This window comes from Takifugu rubripes, chromosome 20, assembly GCF_901000725.2.
Source record: "Takifugu rubripes chromosome 20, fTakRub1.2, whole genome shotgun sequence".
Lineage (NCBI taxonomy): Eukaryota > Metazoa > Chordata > Actinopteri > Tetraodontiformes > Tetraodontidae > Takifugu > Takifugu rubripes.
The window spans coordinates 5430523-5454830 of NC_042304.1; the positions used below are offsets into that span (position 1 = coordinate 5430523).

General features: G+C 46.2%; 1 protein-coding gene across 2 annotated transcripts in view; it reads right to left on the bottom strand.

The window, feature by feature from the left end:
• Positions 1 to 24308, bottom strand: part of dab1a (DAB adaptor protein 1a) — a 132043-nt gene that overhangs the window by 61732 nt on the left and 46003 nt on the right. The window contains exon 2 of one of the 2 annotated variants that reach the window (XM_029828343.1): positions 23625 to 23678. The exons of the other annotated variant lie outside the window; for it this stretch is intronic. The gene's annotated coding sequence lies outside the window, so the exon portion shown is untranslated. The remainder of the gene's footprint in view (positions 1 to 23624; positions 23679 to 24308) is intronic. 2 annotated transcript variants of the gene reach the window in all.

Genomic DNA, 24308 nt, shown 5'->3' on the forward strand with positions numbered 1-24308 from the left:
ACAGGGAGGGGGAGAAGCATAGCATTAAGAAAAAGCACTTGTCAGGTAGCCCATTAGAGAACCATTACAATACCAATCTCTGCTCCCATCTTGTGTGTGTGTGTGTGTGTGTGTGTGTGTTTGAGGTTTTGTGTGACATTAGCATCGCAGTCACAGGTAATGATCTCATCATCCTGCTGGTGACTAGCCACACAAAAAGAATAACACACACACACACACACACACACACACACACACACACACACACACACACACACACAGTCTGAGGACGCTAATGTGACTGTGCTCCGGTAACAACCTTCCCTCTATGTGGATAGAGTCAGTTTGCAATCTGCCTCTCACACACAGAAAACGCACGAGGCCTGAGCGAAGAGGGAGAGACAGACGGAGGGAAATGAAGGTATCTAATTGCAGACGTCGCGGCAGCGAACAGCCACGTCTCGTCCTTCTACGCTGCACAGAACGCAGTAGGAGAAGGTAGAGCTGCAGACATAATGTATGGCTCAGCATAAGCTCATTAACAGCAGGGGGACTGTGACTGACAGATAAGGGGAGATGTAGAGGAGCATAATGGGAAGGGTGGAAATGGGTCAGAAGGTTTGGGTGACTTGACTGGCCTCTAATTAACTTCTCCATCAGTCCTACAAGTTGTACTTTGCATTCCCTCCACAAACGTGCTACTGCAGAGCTGACTGGGCTAGATGTGTAAGGTAATAACAAAACCACACAGAATCCCTCCGTTTCCACACTTCTTGGTGGGAGTGGCGAGCAGTTTATTCACTGAAGGTGGAAGATGGTCATCAGACCGACTGGCACCAGTTCAAGTCACCTGTGTGCACGTCTGCGTGTCAGCGCTACTGCCGGAAGATGACAAAATCTGTGTGTGTCACAGAATTAGTGTTACCGCATAATCTTTATAATTAGAGCAGAAAAGTGCGTGTGCATGCATGCATGCATGTTTTAGTGTAAAATCCTAAAAGCCCGAATCAGCCTGAATAGCTGTATTACAAACAATTAATACACCATGACAGGGGAACAGGCTTATTAACTGGTCCCATTAAAGCATTAATAACATATAAAAGGCGTGTACCGCAGCTCTTTGGTATTATATAAGCCTATGCTTTTCTTCTCTCCGGAGGGGGGGGGGGGAGTTAAATATGTTCTGCAAACACTGCAATGAATCTTTAGTGAGGTTCATAAATGAAAACATCATGAACGTGGTAACAGAGCCGGAGGTTCTGCTAAGATGCACAGCAGCACAGGCTCCGCTGAGCGGTCGGTGCCGCTGCCTCCTCCTCTCGGTCACCCCATCTCCTTCCTTTTATCTCTTTAAATCCCGTTCTATTTCCTTTGCAAGCGCATGACTGTCCCATTAGCATTAGGAAGCGCTCTCCAGCTGTAAATGTGCTTTATAAATAAACCTTAACCTCCACCTGAACTAATGAACGTAGTGCGGATGCAGCCGGCGAGGAGCTGCGGCTTCTTTCAGCCCTCTCTCCACCTGCCAGCCAGGATGTGACGCTGCCCTCGTTCTCTCGCAATCACAGGAGACAATGTGGGAAGTTGGCGTATCATCTGTGCATTCACACAATATGGAATCAATTCATCTTCGCATGGAATGCTGTCAGGGATGTCGTCTCTTATGCTTATCGTGCTGTGAGCATCCATGGCAGGAAATGAACAGCAGCCAGTGACAGCTCAGCGTACTGTATGTTCTATATGCATTATTGTATACTCCATTTATCTAATCTGTGCTGTCGTAAATGCCACGTTCCTGCGAATACGACTGAGTCTTTGGGAGAAAAAGGAATAAAGGCCAACGAGGTCGTTTCTTTGTGGAAGATTGCAGAGGAAATGGATCTGAATCGTCTCAAAAGGCATCAGTACGTTTTGCTCAGTAAAGAGTTTGATGAAAAAGCCTGTGACAAGAAAATAAGCAAATGAACCCATAAAGCTCTGATTTGACCTTCGTTCTTAACACAGACCCCCTGTGGGATCAAATGAATTTCATCCCAACCTCCCTAAAATCATACTGATAAAGAAAAAAGGAGTGGAAACTCTCTCACTCTCTCTCTCTCTCTCTCTCTCTCTCTCTCTCTCTCTCTCTGCTGCCTGTATCGCTCCATCTCTCATGCTTGATGGCCACCCTGCACGCTCCTAATAACCCATGATGAGTCCTCCACACTTGAGCACCCTCCCATCAGACACCTACTGGGACACACACACACACGCACACGCACACACACATGCGCGCGTGCACACAATGTCCACCATCACCTGGGTCGATCACAGAGAGGAACCAGATAACCAAATTAGCCAATATGGCTGGATCTTAACAGACTTTTAACCATAAAATCAGGGGAAAATGAATCTAATAATGAAAGTCGGCACCGGAGATATGAGGAAATAGGACAAACCTGGAATAAGAGGGATGCCTTCTGCACTGTTTTAGGCTGTTCAACTAGAGGTGGATAATTCAACATGAGGAATGGAGGGAGCAACGGAGCCAGTAAGAATGGAATAGAGTGATGGAGGTAAGACAGATCTGAGAGAGAGAGAGAGAGAGGCATAAAGGAGAGGTGGCCAGAGGGAGGAAGGGAGGTGGAGACACAGGCCCATGCTGGTAGCATACTGATGTTGCTGTAAGACATGCAGTCAGCGTGGCCTCTACAGAGCAACCAAGCATGTGCCGCAGAAGGCTGCGCTGCCTCCTAATTGTGTGTGTGTGTGCGTGCTCGTGTGCCCTTTTCACTGCACATGTGTTTTTGGATAATTATGTCATGTGAAAATAATGCAACAGGCGAAAATGGGATTATAAAAGAGCGCGTGCGCGCTGCCGGTTCCTGGCGTTGTGGTGGGTGCGTGCACATGCGGGGATGTGTGTTTCTGTGTGAGCAGCGCGCTGCAGTGGCGGATTCATTATGCTGTGTATGTCTTCCCCTGCAAAGCCGCTGTTATCACAACACAGAGCGCCGCCAGCTCCTGCGCTAGCTCTGCTACCGTACCTCAGTCCCAGGGGGGCTCGTATGGGATGCTGGGCCCCGCAAGGACGCTAGAGCAGCGCTCCACCAGGAGGCGGCTGAAATTCAACTCGTGACCTCCTGCTGATCAACATAGGAAAATAAAGCGTCCTTTCATATCTGGATTCCTCCCGAATGCTAAAGCGGTGCTCCAGCAGATTCAATTTATGCCAAACCAAAGTAGGAAAGCATCCACAAATGTTTTTCTCTCTGCTGTCAAAGCCATGAATTGTCTCCTATATGAGACACGCTCCTGACTGGAGAGTACAGACGGCCTGTGTGATCTCTTCCACTGCTGCTGCTCTATTTGACTCTTCCCAGAAAGCAACAGGGGGTCTGCTAGTCTTTTGTGTATCATCCTCTCACTCATCTATCTTTACTCATCCTTCAGTAGATCCTGAAATCTATCAAACTCATTAGCAGAGATTAAAACAGCTTGTGGAGGGGTGAGAAAAGTGTATTTTCCTCAGGCCCTGGGAAACTGGGAACAAAATAAAAAGTGAACGAGAAAATGCTCCGCAACGTTCTTTCATTTGGTCTAATGAAAGAATGAGAAGAGCCGCCGCTCTGTCTCCCACTGCTCCGCCACAACGTGATTACCGTCTGATGATGATGGCACTACATCCTGACATCTAATTGAAATAATTGTGTGTAATCACTTTAAAAGACTGGCAGGAGACATGCCAGCATTGAGGAGTAGTAAAAAAGAAAAAAAAAAGGCAATGGCGTTTTAATTGAATCTTCCCAGATGCATCCGATTCCATCGCACACAAGTTTCGAACCATAAGGAGACAAACGGAGGCGGAACAGCGGCACAGTTCAATTGAGAGATGAATAGCTGGGTAATGGGTTTAGGGGCTGTGAAAGAGAGCTGGCTTTAGGTGGATATGCTCCAACCATTCTCTCACACTTGCACACTTTATCCCACATAATCTCTCAGAAATCTTTGGAGTACCTCACTATATCCAGGCTGATTTCTTTCCCCGAAACACTCCTTTAATACAGTGTTTCACATAAACACCCCAGGTGAGGGTTTCCAACCATTACGGCTGATGCTAACATATCTGCAGCATCACTTGGGAGTTTTGTTGGGACAGTTAGCTAAATACTCCGAGGTGTGATGTACCGGCACCACACACCGTCTCCTCGACACTTGTCATTGATGCAAAATCAAGGAAAAATACCAAAACATTCCATTATAGAAAAAAACTGGTGGAAACCGCATGGTTTTGCTAATTCCTTATGTCTTCTCTCACAACATTGCTGTGTCCAGCTCCTCTGCAGAGACCCTGTCCCTTCGCTCCACGGGTCCACTCTGTGGGTTCCTGAAGATCCATATCGCAGATAGAACCCGGGCTGGGGAGAGCCTGTCTGCAGCCATTTCCCTACTCTTTAATCTCAGCGGCCGACTGGAGAGAACAGCGCTGCACATTCCATTAATGTAAAGTGGGGCTTGAAGGCCGGTAATTTATTGGCTCTGCAGGCTCGCCTCCCCTCATCTCACTCATACTGGCTCCCAGCCACCAAATACTCCCCCTGATACCTGCTGACATGCAGCACCCCGCACTCAGCGTTTTACGCTATTTTGCTTCCTGTATCCTTTTACCTCCGCCTGCCTCTGCACTTAACCTCTCTTTGCTCGCTGCTGTCGCTCACCTCGCTGCGTTTCTCTCTTTGAGTCGTCTCCTTGCTGCTGGTGACGTTTCTCAAATGCGTCCGCATGCAAATGTTTTCCGTAGGACCGAATTTTAAACTAAAAACACTGCGCGCGGTGCTGCTGTGATGGAAGAGGACGGCCGCTTCCCGAGCCTCCAGTAATTTAACGGTTTGACTGTTAACACACTCGCAGAGACAGAGAGCAAAACACCAACTCTGCTGCCAAAGAAGCACAAAACGCTGCTTTTCTTTCCATTTAGATGCCCATAAATGAGCTCCCACACATCTCCACTTACCTTCTCTTATTCTGGACTTCTTACTGACCCGCGGTTGCCACGACAGCAGACGCTGGGTTAAGCCAGGGCTAGAGGCATGTTCATGCTGGAGAGCACCTCAGGATATTCTATCGAAAAAGATTTTACTGTTACCGGAGCGTGTGAGTGAGGTGCTGAAGGTCTAAAGAGAGAATTTTCCAGGTCTGAAGTGTTTTTCCCATCTTCCTTTCATCATCAAGAATGTTATGTCTTTAACAAAGCTGTCAGGTAATTAACATTCTTCGCCTCATTCTTCTAGATTGTGTAAAACCAGGTACTCAGAATGTGAAGGCGTCTGTCTCTTTATTACTGTTTGTGTTGCTCCCGAGGCCTGTGTGTTTGCTATGAGTTGGTAAATATAATCTGATTGCCATGACAACATTTAGTGAGTGAGTGAAGAACATCAACAATATTACAAAATCAACTTAGCGCTGGTTCTAATTAGGTCGTACTCGTCACATTGACAACAAGGATATCTGTCGTTTTATCCGTCTGTCCGTCCTTCCGTGCCCCCCTGCCCTCCCCCCCGCAGACGTTCCCACCAAATCCCCGGGGGACTGTTAATTTACAAAACTATCCAGTAAGCACTAATTACAGAACTATCAAGTAAGCAAGCATTGCAATATGCATGAGCTGATTAGACTATGTGGTCAGAGAGGAGCTGGCTCTGGTGGAGAAGTTGCCCTTACTTATTCATACCAAGAGCTAGACATCTCTAAATTATTTAGATTTGCTACGTGTGTGTGTGTGTGTGTGTTTCCGTAAAGCGAGTGGGTGAGTCATAATAAGGTTGTGTGTGCCCAGTCTCAGCAGGGATCCACTTTGGTGGGGGTCACTGGCCATGCTGAAATAACATTATTCTGTTGCCGTTTTGGGCTCCACGTGCAGCTCTGTGAATCCATCAGGGAGGGAGGTTTATATCCATTTAGGGAACACGCCCTTAGGGACATATTGTGGACACAAATGCCAGACCGATATTAAGATAAAAGGCTACAGGACACCATTTCTGATCATTCTCATGTCCCAGGAGCAGCCTGTCCTCCTCTCCACCTCAGGGTCCAGGATGAAAATAAGCCTTTCTTCATGGTGATTGCATTGTTGGACCCACTGCGGGGGTCCTGAGAGAGGTGGCTGCGCATATTGACGGGTTAACGTATAAAATAGGTATGCTAATTGCATTTCTGAATGCGTGTCACCACACTGTGAGCAATTTCACAGCACACAGCCATGTTTTAAGCTGTGAATAATGACCACTTCAGCTCCTGCATGGATATGTAAGCAGCCGACTGCTGACAGACAGGGTTAGTGGGCGTTTAGAGTGAGGGGAGCAAAGAGTGATAAAGAGTGGGGAGAGGCGGTGGAGGGAGGGAGGGAGCGACAGAAGGGGAAAGACAGATCGAATGTATGGCGCTTACTGCATAATTACTCACAACGCTCTCACCAATCTCAATCCTGGAGTGATATTCAGCTGAATTCTTCTAAAAAAAACCCTCATTTTTCTGTAAAAAAGCTGCAGTATTTCCACCACAGCCTACGCAGAATTCAGATTTGCTTGTTCTTACGCTGCAACTGAATGTTGCCGCCAGATTAAGATTACAGATGATCTCCATATTTACTGCAAATTACTGTAGATCCACTGGTAGCGCTAATCCTGAGTGAAGGGCATTATATAAAGAGATATAGGCTTTTCGTCACTGGCTGCATGTAAATATTCAGCCAAACAGCAATTTATTGTAAAGACAGTTTGTTTTGTGTGCTGTGGCGAGGTCAGGGGCGACAGATTCATTTTCCTTTATTGGGAAATGGGGTGTGTTGGTGGAGGCAGAAGCAGGAGGATGGATGAAGCTAATGCAGAGGAGCTGACCTTTGAACCTCATCTGCTGGGACTGCAGATGGCTCTTCTCCACGGCAATCTGTACGGAGAGATGGAGGCCGTATCTCCGCCTGCTATGTCACCCTGGCAGGGGCGTTCTCCTGCCACGGTCTGGATACTTTACATATCTCCTGCAAATCTCCCACAAACCCTCCTGAGAACACCGCGCTAATGAGGAACATATACCGGGAGCCCTAAAACACCTCTGACAGCCGTTCCATCCATCTCTCCCATTCTGCTCATTCATCCTCCGTTTTGCCATCCCCCTCTTCCTTCCCCCATGCTGCTGGGGCTTTTCTTGTTTTAGTCCCTTTTCCACTGTTTCCTCATTGGAATCTGCAGTGACTTGCACCTGGAGAAAAGACGCCTGTGCATGATAATAGAGTACCCTGAAGTCCTCATGGGCAGACTTACCCAAAGGTAGGAACAGATTTAGCTTATTATGCAGGACAGATGATTTGTCTCTGGCTATTTGGTAGAACAGCAAAAGGAAATGCTTGATATGTGCAATTACTGCCAGAGTGCTATTAGAGGAAGCTGTGTCACTGCACTTACAAACACTTAGACAGTGTAAACAGGCTAATGTTAATGAAAAGGGGCAGACCGACTTCTTATGGCTACCATCTAGCATTTAGCCTAGCTCTGAGGTAACAGCTGCTGTCATGGGAATGCTAATGAAGCTAAGGAAAATAAAGCTTGGTTAATGAGAGCGCAGAGATAAGAGAGCAAAGGCGAGGACACACATGTACACACACGCGGGCGCACACCTCGTAGACAAGCAGACAGCCTCTTCTCCTTCGGCACTAATTAGACAGGAAGGACTATATGTGGAGGAAGAGCTAACTAACCGTCCACATCAATACCGCGTTGTGTGAGCCTGTCTTGGCCATTGGCCTTAAAGGCACATGGGGAGGAGGGGAGGAAGAAGGGGTGAGACAAATTAGAGAGAGGCCAAGTCATGGAGGGCAAAGATGAATGACATTATAGAGGCGAGAAGGAATTCACACAAACAGACAGAGTCCCACATTTGACAAGTAAGAGACAATATGAATTTTACTGGGCAGGAAGGGATGAAAGCGGCACCTTTTGGGGGTTTCTTTGGCGGCATTGGCGCGCTCAAGCATCAACACAAACATTCTCTATGTAGAATATTGAATCGAAATGCCGATTGGAGCTAAGAAAGTGCTGCATCTTACAGCTACACATCTACCTTTTGTTCTAGTTTTTTTTTTTTTTAGGCTGAATCTGGGAAAAAGTATTTAAAGATGTTGTCAATTTATTTGGCAAATGAAAAAAAAAATTGGGTAAAGCAACAATTGCCTAAAAATGTGAAAAATGTAGCTGATGTCAAGCAGACTGTTGGGATCCGTGTCTTACAGTGGGACAATGGAGGCCAGAAAGCTCTATGGAAAAGTTTTCCTGCTCAAGTCACATCACGGCAACAGGAAAATGCTCCTCGTAGCGCTAAGACGCTGTTACTATGACCTATAGATCATGCACAGCTCAAGCCGACAGAGAAGTTGTTGCTTGCTTTGAATGGAGCTGTTGATGTCAAATCCCACTACAACCACAGTTTATTCACAAGAAACAAAGACTAAAATGTCAGCGCCTGGACCCATGAGGCTGAGGCACACACACACACACACACACACACACACACACACACGCTCACACACACTCTGTGCTTTGGTTACCCTCAAATACTTGATGGTGTCCTGCTAGATTGCTGGATAACCATGGTTGATCTCAGCCAGACTGGACCCTGATGTTCCAGTTATACCCACCCTGCCCCCCCCACCCTGCATCTCCCTTTGCTCTCTGGATCTGGGAATGCTCACCACCAGGCTCTCCCCCTCCCTGTGCCTGACCTGATATTGCTGCCACTCCTCTTCCAGAGGCCTGAGGCCAGAGCTGAACTTCAACTGGGTTAAGGATCGGAACGAGGAAAAACAGACGCGCCACAACTCTGACACTCTGAGACGCTGCGGAGCGACCGCCGCCCCATTCCTCCCACATCTGAACCTCACATCCCAGCCTTCCATTTTCCTCCCGTCACTTCTGCCCCCCCCCCCAACTCGCTTGCAATCTATGGTCCTTTTTATCTGTCTCCTGCTCTCCGCCTCTCCCCCACTCCTGCACTCCTGCACTCTATCTCTCTCATTCTCAATTTCTCAGTCTCTCTTGTACAATCAATCAGTTCTGAATTACTCATTTGCTTCTCCTCTCAGTGCTGCATTCTCGCGCTGCCATCGAGAAGGCTGTTAATTTTCTCACCCCCCACCCCCCCACCCCGCTCTCTCTTTCTCTATACTCTGCTTGATAGAATCAGATGCTATTTGTATATTAAGGGGCCACTGGGATATTTAATAAAGGGCCTTTGATAACTGTGTGTGTGTCTGTGTGTGTGTCTGTCTGTGTGTGTGTCCCTGTGTCTGTGTGTCTGTGTGTGTGTCTGTGTTTCTTTTGGACAAGGCGGCTGAATACCCTTCTATTCTGCACCTTGATGAGGAAATTAACATGTCCGATGTGGTGGCTGATGAGGAGACATTTCGACGCCGACGCTGAACATCGCAGTTAATTTTCTATTTAGCCACAGTAACCCTAACCAACTCTAATTGATTAGGTGATCAAAAGTAATTGGTATTAGGCCACAGCTATGGATTCATTTGTCTTTTATGAATACTAATTGACCCCAGACTGCCCCTGAGCCCACGCCTCCTCCCATCTCCCCTTTCTCTGTGTGTGTGTGTGTGTGTGTGTGTGTGTGTGTGTGTGTGTGTGTGTGTGTGTGTGTGTGTGTGTGTGTGGTGTAATAAATATTTGGAGGAAAACTGGAGCAGGGAAAACTGCTGATCTTAAGGAATGAACGCATTCTGAATATCAATAGTTCAGCGGACGATTTAGGCAGGTGTTTCTATGGTTCTGTTGGGAAGAAAGTGTTGAAAATAAAATAAAACACATATAGAACTCAAGTGGAGACTTTTCCTCATTAGGGGTCATTATCTAATCAGCAGTTACTGTTACTGTACTAACTCTTAATGTCTCTTGATGAGCCAGTTATTGATCAGTGATAACTAGAAACATTGATCAGATATGATCAGAAACTGCTCGCTGTTGCTACTTGTTTTGATTTTTTGCCACTGAACACAGGTCAGACTTCTCTAGAGAAGGCAAAGCATAGTCATAATAGCTGTTTACTTCTTCCCCTTGATGGCAGAAACACAAAAATGCTCTCCTGTGGTAATGTACGCACCGGAGCCCTTCAGAAAATGAGGTTATAAGGATGCCATGGCAACCAGTCTGTAAAATGATTGGCCAAAAGAAACAATGTGCAGAGCGATATTCGCTGACATAAATCCTAAACTTAACCGTCTTATAAGGCCCAAAACCTGATTGTAAAGCTTGTTTAATCTTAAAGTCATCATTTGGAAATGTAACGATACGTTTGGACTGTAAATGTCATATAATAGATGGAAAAATCCAACCTGGACCCAGGTAAGATGCTGCTGTACATCACACAGAACAAAACCAACACAGAACAGGAAGGAACAGGCTGTTTATGTCTTTATTTGTATTTTTTTTTAACTCACCCCAGATATCCAATTAAAAAATATGCAGATGCTCGCAGTTTGGAGACTATCAAATTCAAGTTAAACGAATAAAGCACATCTTAACTGCGTTTCAATTACGGCCGCTCTGCGCAGTTTTCAAGTGCTGTGATTTATTTAATCCGTCTGAATCGCACTTCTAACATAAGGTTCATTTTTGACAAAACGACTCTTTTGAGTCCAGCAGCACACAAAATGAAACAGCAACGTTATTATTTATGATTCAATCATCCCCTCCCAGACAGCCTGATGGAAAAAACTAACAGGAAAATTATTAGTGGCACAAACAGTTCTCCGAAAACGTTGCTGCTGTCAAGACGTCTCGTTGCCGCATCAAAAGATCTTGAGATCATATCCCCGGTCCTTTCCCCACCACAGGTCCCCTGTGCCCAATTAAAACGGAGAGAAAATCAAACTGGTCATGGCTCTGAGAATGATCGATCCCACTGACCCCCTGTGAACGTGGATGTGTGGTGTCAGGCTATAAGCTGGGCTAATACATCAGCTAAAACATTTGTTGACCCCCAACATTTCCCCCCACTCCCATGTGACCAAAATATTTCAACTGTGGCTAAATTAGCAGGGTAAAAATGAGGAAACTGTCACCATGAGACATAACACCCGAGTTTATTTATTGATGATTCAATTAAAAAGTCACTTTCTGTATCTATAAATTAACCTGAAGAGAAACCGTTTGGTTCGTTTTACCCTGGTGGGACGAGGTTGAGATCTATGCAAATGAGCAGTCGTCTGATATCTGCATAGATGTAGCATAACTCCCGGAATTCACATGCATTAATTTAATTAATCATTCATACATTCAAATCTGCATATTCAAATTACCTGAGCTAAAGACACCAACTGGGAATGCAGATAAGATAGAGGGATAAGTTCAAGAAAATGAGAGAGAAAACTTTAAGGAGGATTGCTTTGGATCACAATTTAATCAAATGTGCAGATTGAATTCGGGGCTCTTTGTACCTCCAGTTTCCAGTATACACCTGGATAGAGTACTTTCCTTCATACGGTCTGGAGATTTAGCAGACATCAATGTGGATATCCCCCATTAATGTAACACAATATCTTCAAAGAAGTTTCCGAAGTATCAAACTGAGATGGAGACAGTTCAAACAGAGCAACGACAGAAGGGGGAGAGCAGGTGGAGCTGAGTGCAGGTCCGAAAACATCCTGATGCTTCACTCGACAGGAGTTCTGCCCAACCAGGAAATGGAGGATGATGATTACATTCCCGTCTGACCAGGCGTTTAATAAAAATGCACAAAATATACCGTTTAGAGTTGCAGCAGTGGCTAGAAGCGGTGTAGCACACAAGTGGAATTGCACTTACGAGCTGCAAGTTACTTGGTTTGATGGGTTTTGCTCGAGCCCGAACGTGTTGCTGCCTTCAGAAACGTTGGCTGTAGACCGTGATGGTGTGCTGATGAAGGCTGCGAACTACAGGTAGCTCTTGTCTGGAGTGGGAATGGGGAAAGACAAGGTTGGCTGATGACCGGGTGGGCTGCTGGCTGATGAACAGGGAGGCTGGCTGTCAGAGCAAGCCTGTAATTGAAGGTGGGTGTGAGCTTCCCCCATGAATTTACAATGTTCCCTGACAGCTCCAGCACAGCTCCGACTGTCTAGAAGGAGCTAGCAGTAGCCCTCATCTGCTCCTACATGCTGGACTCCTGTATATCGCTCTATTAGCTGCTTTAAAAGGAAAACGTGTGTGAACAGGTGAGATGATGGGAGCAAATGTGAAATTCATAGACATTTTGCTAACATATATAATGTATAACTCAGGCATGGGTGTAGCTGACAGCAGGATAACAGGAATTATTTCCTCTGAAGAATCTGACCTACAACACAGACATAAGGGGGATTTCATTTCAAAGGCTTGTTCTGTTATGAAATAAAAAAAAGTCCTTCATTTTCTATTTCGATCCATAGCCGAGCGGCGTGTTTGGTAAAGTGTAGGTCTCCAGGGAGGCCGGGCCTGTGATTCGGCGGCGCTGCAGGTTGAAAGGGAACTCACGTCTGCCTCCGCCTTCAATCCAGCACATCAATACACCTGTCTTATAATATAATATATATATATATAATTCACTTTACCATTAGCTCCTCTCACTGACATTTCAAAACCACCTCCTTCTTTGTGTCGCCCTCCTCCCCTCTGTAAAGTTCTCTCTGTCTGCAGTGTTTTTATACTGACAAGGATGGCTGAGCTGCCATTCTCTCCATGTCGTTCCCTCTGCCCTTTCTAAACTCGACAGGATTGGTGGCGAGCCTTGCTGCATTACTTTTGGCTCGGGTTGGTCAGAGAACATTGACAGCAGCTGATGGAAACAGAGCTCCATACGCAGGAGAGGAAAGACTGTTGACAACGATGTGGAAACAAGCCCTCCACTGATTCCTCCCTAGACATGATGGAAACCTGAAATCATCTCAGTGATCTCAGTTCTCTAGCAGTGGTGCTCATGCACTCATAGGGAAATCTCAGATCAAATGTTGTGCATGATAGGCCACCGAGGCCCCGCCACACAGGGCACCCACAGATTTAGCCTGCCTGAAGAGTGGTCACCATGTTTCCAGCACCGGGGGGTGCAATGGGGCTGGGTCTGGACAGAACCACTGCTGTCCTTCTAAATTGCTGCCTAATGGGGAAGGTCCATTTTAGTCCTGATTTCCCTCAACAGAACAACAGGATCTGAAGGAACACAACAGTAAAGCAGACAGGAATTAATGGCAGCCACAGTGGCTGCCAACCCTGTAAATCTCCAACCAGGTTTTTACAAGATGGGTAATTAGGGGTCCGGTACGGGAGGCTGCATCTCCTGGCATGTAAAATTTCCTTTTACTGTAACGCATCCGGCAGTGAGTTTCAGTTTTAAGATCTCAGCCTCCACCTCTAATCTCCTTTGACTGTAGCTTCAGGCAATTTGGCAAAAACATTTATGTTCGTTTGGATTAATGCTGTAAATGAGACCACATCGTGCTGCTCGCTGTGCGCACTACTGAATTCACCCTGACGCTAGTGATCCTATAACAAGTGTCTGACTGTGTGTAGACAGGGGCTGCCCTGGTTCCTCACCTTAACATTGCCTATCAAAGACTTGAGATATGAAGACTGGTGAGAATATTAAAAGAGAAACTGAACCCACAAGGGAAGAGAGGAAGGGGGATGTTCTAATAGACAGAGAATTTTAAATAGTTTCTGTAAAGGGTTGATGATAATTGCCACTGATTCCACTCCTTGTCTGTGTCTCGGGCTCTTCTTTGTACATGCGGTGTCTGGTAAACCGATTTCCACAGTCGGCATCGAGGAATCCCAGCGCACCATCAAATAAAGTGCAGCGCGGCTTTGAACAAAGATAATGTTGGGATTTAGGAAAATCTCATCACATGCTTTCTTCTCCTCACCTGCAAGCAAATCAGACACGCACGCAGACGTGTGGCCGATGATGAAATCCACTTCAGCGCGTGCATATGCTCACGCATGTCACATACACAAACATGAAGAGACACATCCAGAGCAGGAGAGGGGTCTGGGCATTCATTAGGGAGGGAGTGGATCTCAGGGGCATGAAATGTGTCCAGCATTCACTCAGTCTCCCAGTAAACTTGGTGAGAATGATGTCGGCAGGCGCAGCAATGAATAAACTCCATCTGACGTGATGATGAGTTCTGACCTTTAAGGGTGAGATGAGGAGGATGCGGAGACAGGACTCTGAGAGCTGTGTGGGTGGCGGAGTGACACGGACGCACGGACAAAGATCTGCGTGCATGCGGCTGTCTCTTCGGAACGCGAAGGCCCGGAGGTGACGTCCACATTGGTGGGCTAAACGCTACCATCACCATTAAACTGTGACACGGAGCAGAGGTGACCTACAGAGACGGGGGAGTGATGGAAAACTAAAAATGGCTACTGTTAAATAAGCCCCCCCCTTCTTTTTCTTTAAACCTCGCCGGTATCTCCCTCCATCTCACATTCTTTACTGGCCCTCTGGCCAGCAGAGACATAACAGCTAGTGACAGAAGTTAAGTGATTCCCAAACCTGCTGTTCTCACAGAAAAACCCAGCAGCAAATCCGTCGTGCACATGGACATTTATACATTCACCCCACCCCCACCCCCACCCCCACCACACAAACGCCTGTGAGATGTGTTCCATTTTTCATAGTTTTCTCGCACTTGTAAATGTTTAAATTGTTTGCTATCCATCTATTTTATTTTGCTCCGAGTCAAGTTTCCGCGGAAAAATCCCCTCAAATGAGCTTATACATAAATCGGGAACAAATCGTTTTGTACACAGATAAATAAATCCCTCCTAGCTGCCAGTGTGATCCCCCCCTCTTCTCTTGATTTTTCCCAACGACCCACTATGCCTGTTTTATGAAGATGTCAACATCAGAGCCTCCATCCAGAAGGGAGGCATATGAATAAATGTCTAGACTTGCCAGCAGGAGCGCAGAGACACAGAAGTTAAACCACTTTGTCAGCAGGAGATGTTACTTTACCGCGTGCACGCAGAGCTGCGCATGCTGTTCCTTTAAAGACGTTGATTTTTGTGTTGACTGAGCACCTCTTTCGCCATGATCAAAGAGTCGCAGATAACTAGCTGAAGAGTATCTGACAGCCCGTTCACAGACCTGAGGAGCTGATGAAGGGAATTCACAACTGAGGGGAGAAAATGAGATGCTCAGCAAAGATTGAAGAAACATTATTGTTCTTTCCATCAAAGGAAGCCTGTTCATCTCCACTGAGCCAACAAACGCACGACGCTGGCAGCAAAGCGCGTTCTTTAACATCGCCACAGTTAAAACCGTTAACTATCGCCAGCCTCAACATAAACCGTCCTATTTGCCTAATGGAGACTTGTTTATGAACGCAGACCCTCTTCTTAAAACCAAAGATGCTTTCCTGAATAGCAGAATATAAAAAATAAATGCATATCTGATGCGGCTATATTGCAAAGAGAGACAGAGAGAGAGCAGACTTCCATCCAATGAATAAGAAATAATCCCAATTAGTGCTTTAAAGTTATTGCACAGGTTGATGAAATTTAACGACCCTCCCAGACAGACATACAGACAGACAGGTAGGCAGGCAGGCAGGCAGGCAGGCAGGCAGGCAGGGAGGGAGGTAGGCAAGGAAAAGGAAACAGCTGTAAAAATCTGGAAATACAAGCCATAAATGCTGGACTGGGCCGTTTAGGGTGATGGAGGGTTAAAGGCTAAAAGGAACAGTCTCTTTCTATCTCCCAGTAAGTCCTTCCGTGTGTAGCGGCTGTCTGTGTCGGCCTCCCAGCACGTCAGACAGTCGCTGCCTGTGAGCTCTCTGACGTGTGTTTGGCATGTGACTGATACATGGTGCCACATCCCTGTTGTGATATTATTGTCTGAATGACAGCTCCTTCTCTCTGACATGAGCAGAACACACACGCACGCACACACACACACACACCCACATACACACACACACACACACAGTTACCGAGATTCTCCGTGACAGAGCGGAAGACATGGGCAGCGTCCCACAGACTAAATGAGTGTGGATTAAACATGATGCCAACAGTGAAAAATGTGCGCTGCTAAGACACTTTGAGGCAAGATCCCCGATCAGGGATCTAATTGTGTTTTTGTCTCTATTCCACCGTGAGCTCTACGTCTAAACGCAGCGTTAAGTGAGGAAGAGCAACGAGGTCTTGACGAGTACGTGCACCAGCTAACGGCCAAACCCTCTTCTCTTCACACACAGAGGTGAAGGTCAGATTAACGACATATAGTGAAGCAAAGATTACCGCAATAACACGAGTTGGAAAAACTGTAGTGTAGTGCTCCAAATGCCTCAACAGAGGCTAATTTTAATGCAATAGCGTCAGGCTAAAGACGACCAAGAGAGCTTTAGAATACCGATAAGTGTTCTCCTCTGGCCCATGAAGCTGAACAACCTTTCAGCTGGACAATGTACAGTAGACGTTGATAAAAGAGGCTGTGAGCTGTTGTCAACAGAATTATCTGCTATGATGTTGCTCTATTGTGCTCCTTGGTATAAAGTCAGAGCAAAACACTCTTCCCAAGGGCCGCACCAAGTGCTTGTAGCTGGGTGGAGCTAGTGGAACCCTGTGAATAGCAGCTGCATTGGTTATAACAACCCCGCTGGTATCAACAACTGTTATACACATAAAGGCATAAACACAAAGGCATTTACAGCAAAGTCTACGTCAAGCCTATAGAAGATGGCAGATGTGTAGGAGCTGGAGCAGCCAACCAGGAGACAGTAGAAGAGGAGCTGTGTTTACCATCATGGCGGAGCTGGGAGTCCACCAAGAGGAAAATACAGAAAGGGCAAGTAGGAAACATTCAGCGTCCCGATTTCCTGAATCCTGATTGTGGTTTGGCACTGAGTGGCGAGATGAGTGGAGAGGAAAAGGTTGTTTGGCTCATTAGGAGCAGGTAGTGGAGGTGGATGCAGAAGCCATGATTGGACCATTTAGGTTCAACCCTGTTGATTCTTCTATTGTCCGGGGTATGAAATGTCTGAGGGATTAACAGCATGGTGCGCTCCTGTGTGTGTGTGCGTGCGTGCGTGCGTGCTGACTCCCCCCAGATGTTTTGATCCAGAGTGTCCAGACCCACCGCTGCTTGACGCCCACTCCCCCAGCTAAACGGGTTTGTTTTCCAAATGTCATATCATTTGAGAGAGGCGGCCCTCGGACGCGGCTGTGATTGTCTTCCTGGAAAAATGGAATAAAAGCGGAGAAAAAGGGGGAGCGGGCGCTCGCGAGCGGAGATGATGACTGCTTCCCATTATTAGCCTGGCTGATTCCACCGGCAGAGGAAGGAGTGAAGCTTGCTCTCATTCTGCGGATCGATCCCAGTGCTCTGGGAAGATGGCCAGCACACCCTCGCTCCCTCCACCCATCCTCTCTATTCTCTAGGTCTTCTCCCTCTCTTTTGTCTTTCTGTCTGTCGTTTGGCTCCTATTATGTTTTTTTCAGGTAATTGCTTTTTTGTCGGCAGATAATTCTTGAAGTAAAGTCAATGAACAAATTGTCAGCGCGTATGAAGTTATAAATTCTACATTACAGTCGCGGTGAATTGCATCTAGCACGCGTGATAAAAGCAAAATATGAGCGGGGGGGTCACTGGTTCAGGGTGTGCTCTGTTCCCAGGGACAGCGACTGATTATTCATAGTTTAAGGTCACAGCAGTAAAAACCAGAGAAAACACTAATAAAAGCCCATTTGCTGCTGGCTGTAACTTACCAAGGAAACTGGCATTTAAGTGAAATTGTTAGGCAGGGAGCTCTCAACAGCCCTCACCAATAAATTTAAACATTGCATCACTACAGCCACAGTGAGACTCTAAAATCCACAAGACATTTAAGACATTAAGAAACCCCTAACCGTTTGCAGCAGGATGCCGTTATGGTCTGCTTTAACCTAATTTATGCACCAATTTACAGCAACAGGTTGGTGCTGACTGTATAAGTCTGGAAACTGATGTTAAAGTGACTCAGCTCATAGGGAGGGAGTGACTCTTAAATATGTAATCAGAGTACTTTCAAGCATAGCAGCGTGTCTACATTAATTATACTCTAGTCTAAAGGACATGGAGGAAGTGGCACCACCACTGCTGATGGGCGTTTTCTCATACACACATGATCAGTTAGCTTTTTTACATTTAGCTATGTTTGAATGACAACTGTGAGGAGACCTGAATTACTCTTTTATGTATTTCCAGTACACTTTCATCCAGTACAACTGGATAATATCACTGAATAAAAGGGTGTGTATTGAAGTCTGCTGGCCTGTCCTGAGCTACTGTGGAAACATGGATGGAATGTTTGAGATATTTGGTTTGAACCTGCACTCATTGTTGAGTCTTTAATGCGCCAGTGAGTATGAAGTGAAACATGCTGCACTGACATATTGATCAAACACTGCAGTATTTGAAAAGAAAAAAAGAAAGAGGTGATCCAACCACGTGCAAACCCACACACACACACACACACACACACACACACACACAAAACACACACACTAAATCATGCAGTACACTTCTACATCTTCAACTTATATGTAGCTGATGCAGACTGACAATGCCGAGTCTCACTCGTTCAGTCAGAGGAGTCTGTGTGGTTGTGTGTGTGTGTGTGTGTGTGTGTGTGTGTGTGTGTGTGTGTGTGTGTGTGTGTGTGTGTGTGTGTGCATCCCATGTGGTCAGAGCAACAGTCAGAGCATCTTTACTGACTGATCTCCCCGTGATATGAAGGTGTTGACAGGTGGCTTTGCCATGGGACGTGTGTAGTGACAACAAACTAGCGTGGCAGACGCGCACGCACGCATGCACATGAGGCATGGCGTGACAAACTGAGATTCTCAGTGACAATGTGGGATCGCCAGCACATCAATAATGCAGAGCCTCTGACAATTGCAGGAGTCAAAGTCCTCACACTGTCTCCTCCATTCCTACTTCTTGTCCCTGAATTCCCATCAGCTTTCCACCATCTCTCACTCCCCACCTGCTGACTCCACACTGCAACAGCCAGAAGACGGAGCCTGGATTGGAAATCAGGTTTCAAGAAGAGCAAGGCTGGCTGGCTACTTTTAAGTGCCACAAAATAATAATAATATTTATGCTCTTGGGAGAAGAACCCAGTTGTTGTGTGTTCTAACCATGTTTGTTTCAGTGTCTGCAGTGAATGCAGGCTCCTCTGGGCCGTTGGCTGCAGGCGTGCGGTTCAGACGCCACCTTGTTGTATGAGACAAAGACGTGAAACGCGCAAACATATGTACAGTGAAAGCGTCTGTCACAACCAAAGGAAAGCATCTCATGGCGGCACAGCAGCCTTCTGTCGCCATGACAGATGAGAGCGGCGGGGGACACCGGAGTGTGTTCACACAGTCGAGGCGCACGCAGAGAACAGAGCCAGAGGCTTGCTGAGTCTGAACGCTACCACAATAGCTGTCACCAGCTGCCCCGCCATTGTGAGGCTATAGAAAGCTGTATATCAGCGTGTGTTACAGGATGGAACCTGGAGGGTTGCAATGTCGATGGCCGTCGTTCTGCACGCTGAAATGAACAACGGATGAATGAAATGAATTTGGATGCAACAAGGTAAAAGAACATTAGGAGAAGGAGAAGAAAACCCAAGGTAAATGGAAATGAGCTCCATTCAGTAGCAGGACCACGTGCGGATCATTGTACTTACTGCAAAAGCTGCCCATAATTCAAATGTTTTCAAAGTCGGATATTGGTTGGCAGCATCTTTGTGATGTCATTTCTTGGAGCTTTTGCTCGTGAATTGCATCCATTCCCAAGCATGTCCTCGCTCTCAGTTTAACCTGAGCGTGGTAACGCTCTGTTCAGGCATCGCTCACACCTTGCAGGGTGCAAAATCAAGAAGTTCCACTCCTATCAAAGCTGAAAACACAACAACAAAAAAAGACCCAGGACACAATACAACATTCAGTAACATGTTTACTGATATGCCACTGAAACAAACCCTTGTTCATTGGCTTCTGTCATCTTCTATCACCCCAGGCTGCCCTGATACTGTGCTTCCTTCCTAATGGGAAACAAAGTCAGCCATGCGCCTGGTCAGCAAAACCGCTGATGATGCATGTCTGAGACCAGTCTCCCTTCCTCCTTCTTCTTAGGTTCCTTCCAGCAGAAACAAATACTGGCTAAATGACTGTGACAGGCACACAGGCAGATGCAGGGAGCCGTACACCCAATTCATCCATAACAGTCACCGCCAGTATTGCTCTGCATAGAATTATTACGGAGCTGGATTGCACTGCTTGCACTAGTGGCAGAGAAAGGCAAATTAGTCAAAAATGCCATTTAGGGGGGGGACTGTCACTGGCTGCTTCCCCTCAGCCCATGTCCCGTGACCGGGCTGCAGTATTACACGCTTCACACGTGCCACACTCTCGCTGTTTTGTTGATTCACACACGCTCTAAAAGTTTAAATCTGTCAAACCGAGATTTTGGAGTAATGACACTAGTGCTGGTGCTACTACAAATGAGCCGAAATCCATGGATGGCTGAGTTGTCTGAGGCCGCGCTCGTCCGCTGTGATGGTAGCAGTGTATGTCATTGGGGCTGTCAAGGAAATCAGGGGTGGGGGTGGAAGGCTAGCATGAATTCCTTTATAGTCAAACACACACACACACACACACACACACACACACACACACGCTTCCCCTTGCCTTTGAAGGGCAGCGTCACGCCTGGTGCCACAATCTCTTCTTGAAACCAGAAAAGAGGATTGGCACATCGATGCAGGAAGCACACACCAATTTTTCCTCTTCCCCAAGTGCTGGCATGAGCCAAGAGAGGATGAGATCACTCGCCATCTCCCCTGAAACTGCCTGTATCTGCCTCTTTTTCTGTGTCAAGCTCGCTCTCGTCCCCTCTGCCCACCCTCCATTCTGCCACTGGAGTCCCTGTCATCCTCTTTATCTTCTCTAGTCCTTGTGTTTCCTCTCTCCATCCAGTCGTCGCTGTTCTGTTAACCTTCCATTAGCAAATCTAATGTCAGGCCTTTCCGGCTGCCTCCTGGACGGCTCCCGGCTCTGTGCTTTCCAGGCACTATGACAATGTTTTCCTCAAGCCCCATTAGTGTCTCCTCACACCACTAACATCCATGCAGCACACAGAAGGATGAGAGTGGGGGGAGGAATGAAGAGCAGGATTACCGAGGGGGTGGGGGGTGGGGGGTGCACTTCCTGAGACGAGGGTGAACGAACCTGGTGGCAAAGTGGCTGGCCAAGTGAGAGAAAAGGGTGGAGAGGGGATTAAAGGAGACTAAAAGGGGGGAGACTGGGAAATGACTAAAAAAAGCACATGGCTGTTTCTTTCCAAGGAGACAAGGCTCAACTGGAAGGTTTGAGAAGAAGTGCTCAGGGGTGGGATGGATGAGAGGTGGTGGTGGGGGGGGGGGGATATGGGTCTTTCCAATGTGCCTGTTTGGCAAACATCATTTGCATAGAACAGTTGTGGATGGAGTTTTGTGTCACAGTTATTTGCATACATTTGCATAAAATTAATCCCTTCCCAATTGCCACTGAGGTTGTTTCTGATGCAGAAAATAAGTCAACAACACGAACCAAAGCCTCCAAACAAAGCAAATATATAGACGCAGATGCATTCTGGGAAAGAGCATGGCTCCAGTGCAAGGCTGTCAGCCCCTCGGACAGACTTCAAGTCATCCTTTGCTCAACACTTTTCCTCAGAATCATTAAGCCAACATACATACAAATATCCTGCATTCTTTAATCACAATAGACTTTACAATCCAATCCAGAACTGATTCTTTGGTATTTGTGTTGCTTTTTTACAGTTTGCTAATGCTGAAGTCTGTTGAATTATACTTTAAGTAATGTTATTCCTTCCAGAAAGTGTACTTGTGCTAATATATGATATCTGCTAGTGGTCTCCTTCGTTACTTTTGAATGTTTGAGAAAATATTTGGCCTTTTTGTCTTGAAAAAAATCCCTAATAAAAAAAATAAATGCAGTTTATTGCTGCTGTGAGTTCACTATATAGAACAGCATATAGATATAAAGAACCCATATTTATCTAACATAAACTGAAACAAGTAGACAGAGTTCTGGGGAGATTGGAATAAGTTCCCAACTGGCAGAGCACAAAAAACCTCCAAATATAAATCTCTGAAAATGCCTGTACGTGTGCTGCACCTGGCCTCAGTTTTGAGATTAAAACCAACCTCACAGAAGCACATCCAAGGACAAATCCCTCACCAAATAAATTGCAAAAAGGCTTTGAGTGAGGAAAATAATGACCTGAAAGATTCCTGCACTCATCATTTTATCCTGAGATCAGTTGACTCTACGGACCATGAAATAATGCAGAAGCTGCTCAGCCTGAGTGAGCCTTTGGATGCTTCTGCTCCCATCTGCATGTGTTTGCCCTCCATAAAGCAACTGTGTGTTTATGGGTGCATCTCTCTCTCTCTCTCTCTCTCTCTCTCTCTCTGTGTGGCCATTGATCAGACAAAGTCTTCTACTTTCCCAGTGATGAGGAGCCAATTGATTAGAAATAGCTATAATTGGGATCTGAATAAGATCTGGATCATTGATCCCAGCACAGTTCTCAGCTCCGGCCTCCTATTAAAGGCGGACGCCCGTCGGCCCACCTCTGAGCCGCCACCTCAACATGGCTTTTTGCATCAATACTTGCAAAACATTAAACATTGAACTCTCCCATCTCATAGGGCGATAGCAAATGCTAAAAGTTATTATGGCTCGACAGCCCAGTGGAGCCCGTCGAGGCTCTCATGGACAGCGTGCACAGTCACTGGTTTCTGACTCACGTTTATGGCTAATTTGTAAACTACCCATAGTTGAGCTGCGTGATGACAGCAGAGTCCGTATTTTCTGGCCGCAGACAGGATGTTAGCATCAGTGTACACATCTGAACGCACTACAACGCTGCATAAAAAAAAAAATTATTAGTGTGAGTCTGATTTTAAACTGTATGACTTGTAATGTTAACATACCTCTGATCTCCACGTGAATGTAAACAGTTATATTAACACCCAATTACGATTTTTAAGAAAACAAATCCGCAGAAGGAAGTTGTGTGTTTCTTTCATGCATTTGAAAGGCATCATTCTGTTGTCCACATTATTTCAATACTTTATAAATAGTTGCAATGCTGCTGTTTACCATTTAGATATAAAGGGGAGAGTGTCAATGAATTCATATCCATTTAGCTTTAAGCATCTGGCCTGGAAACTCCTTTGAGGAATAAACCTGAAATTATCTGAGGCAACTTAACATAGCTGATGTGTAAAGATGTATTTTTTTCTAATCACTTCATAAGCAGTGGTTTGTTTTGGTTTTTTTACTTTTAATCAACTCAGAAAGTGTTTTTACGCCCTCATAAAAACCTCAGTGCTTCTCCCCTCCATGACGAGCCTTTTCTAACTGCAACGTGTTTTGTAATACTCCATAATTAATCATTTGCATGTGCGTATTAGTGCAGTTTAGACAGGGTCGGGCAGAGGAGAGCCTGACAGAAATCCCAACTGCCTCTCATCCCAGTGCTAAAGCTCACCAGTAGAGTCTCACCATCTGTAACACTTGGATTAATAAATAAAGGTCGTTACGTAACATACTCACAGTCATGTATGGCGTTCTGATGAAAGCAACACCAGCTGTGTCTCTGACGGTCTCCTTGAAAACAAAAAACAAAGATCGGATCAGTGACTTTAAGCCTGTATGTGTGTGTGTGCACGTATCCTCCTCAGCAGGAGAGACGCTGGGGTCTTAACAAGGCTGGTAATTAGCCTGTTTCAAAATGAGCTCCATTCTATTCTAATGAGTGTGACTTTAACACAGGAGCAACTCTCTCTTTTACAGCCCCTGTGTGTGTGTGTGTGTGCGTGCGTGCGTGCGTGCGTGCGTGCGTGCGTGTGTGTGTGTGTGAGAGAGAGAGAGAGAGAGAGAGAGAGAGACTCTATGCGTTGCATTGGATGTAGATCCTCAGCTATAGTTGCTGGAGGCCTGGCTCAGTGTGATGGAAGCTACCATTACTGGAAAGACAAGACATTTCCCAGCCTTCTGTCTCCGTCTGTTTACTCCCAACCGATTCCCAGACTTTTGTCTCCTGCTGATACATATTTTTGAAAGGCACATGTAGGCTATTTGAACCCAGGGGAATTTTAGAGTACACAGTGGGATTGTAGTAAGTCACCGGGGCCTTCTGGTCATAAAAACCAACACCTCTCTGAGAAGCAGATGCTTTTGCAGTCAGAAACAATCAAACCTCGGCCCCACTGTCGTGTCATGTGCTACAGCAGCATC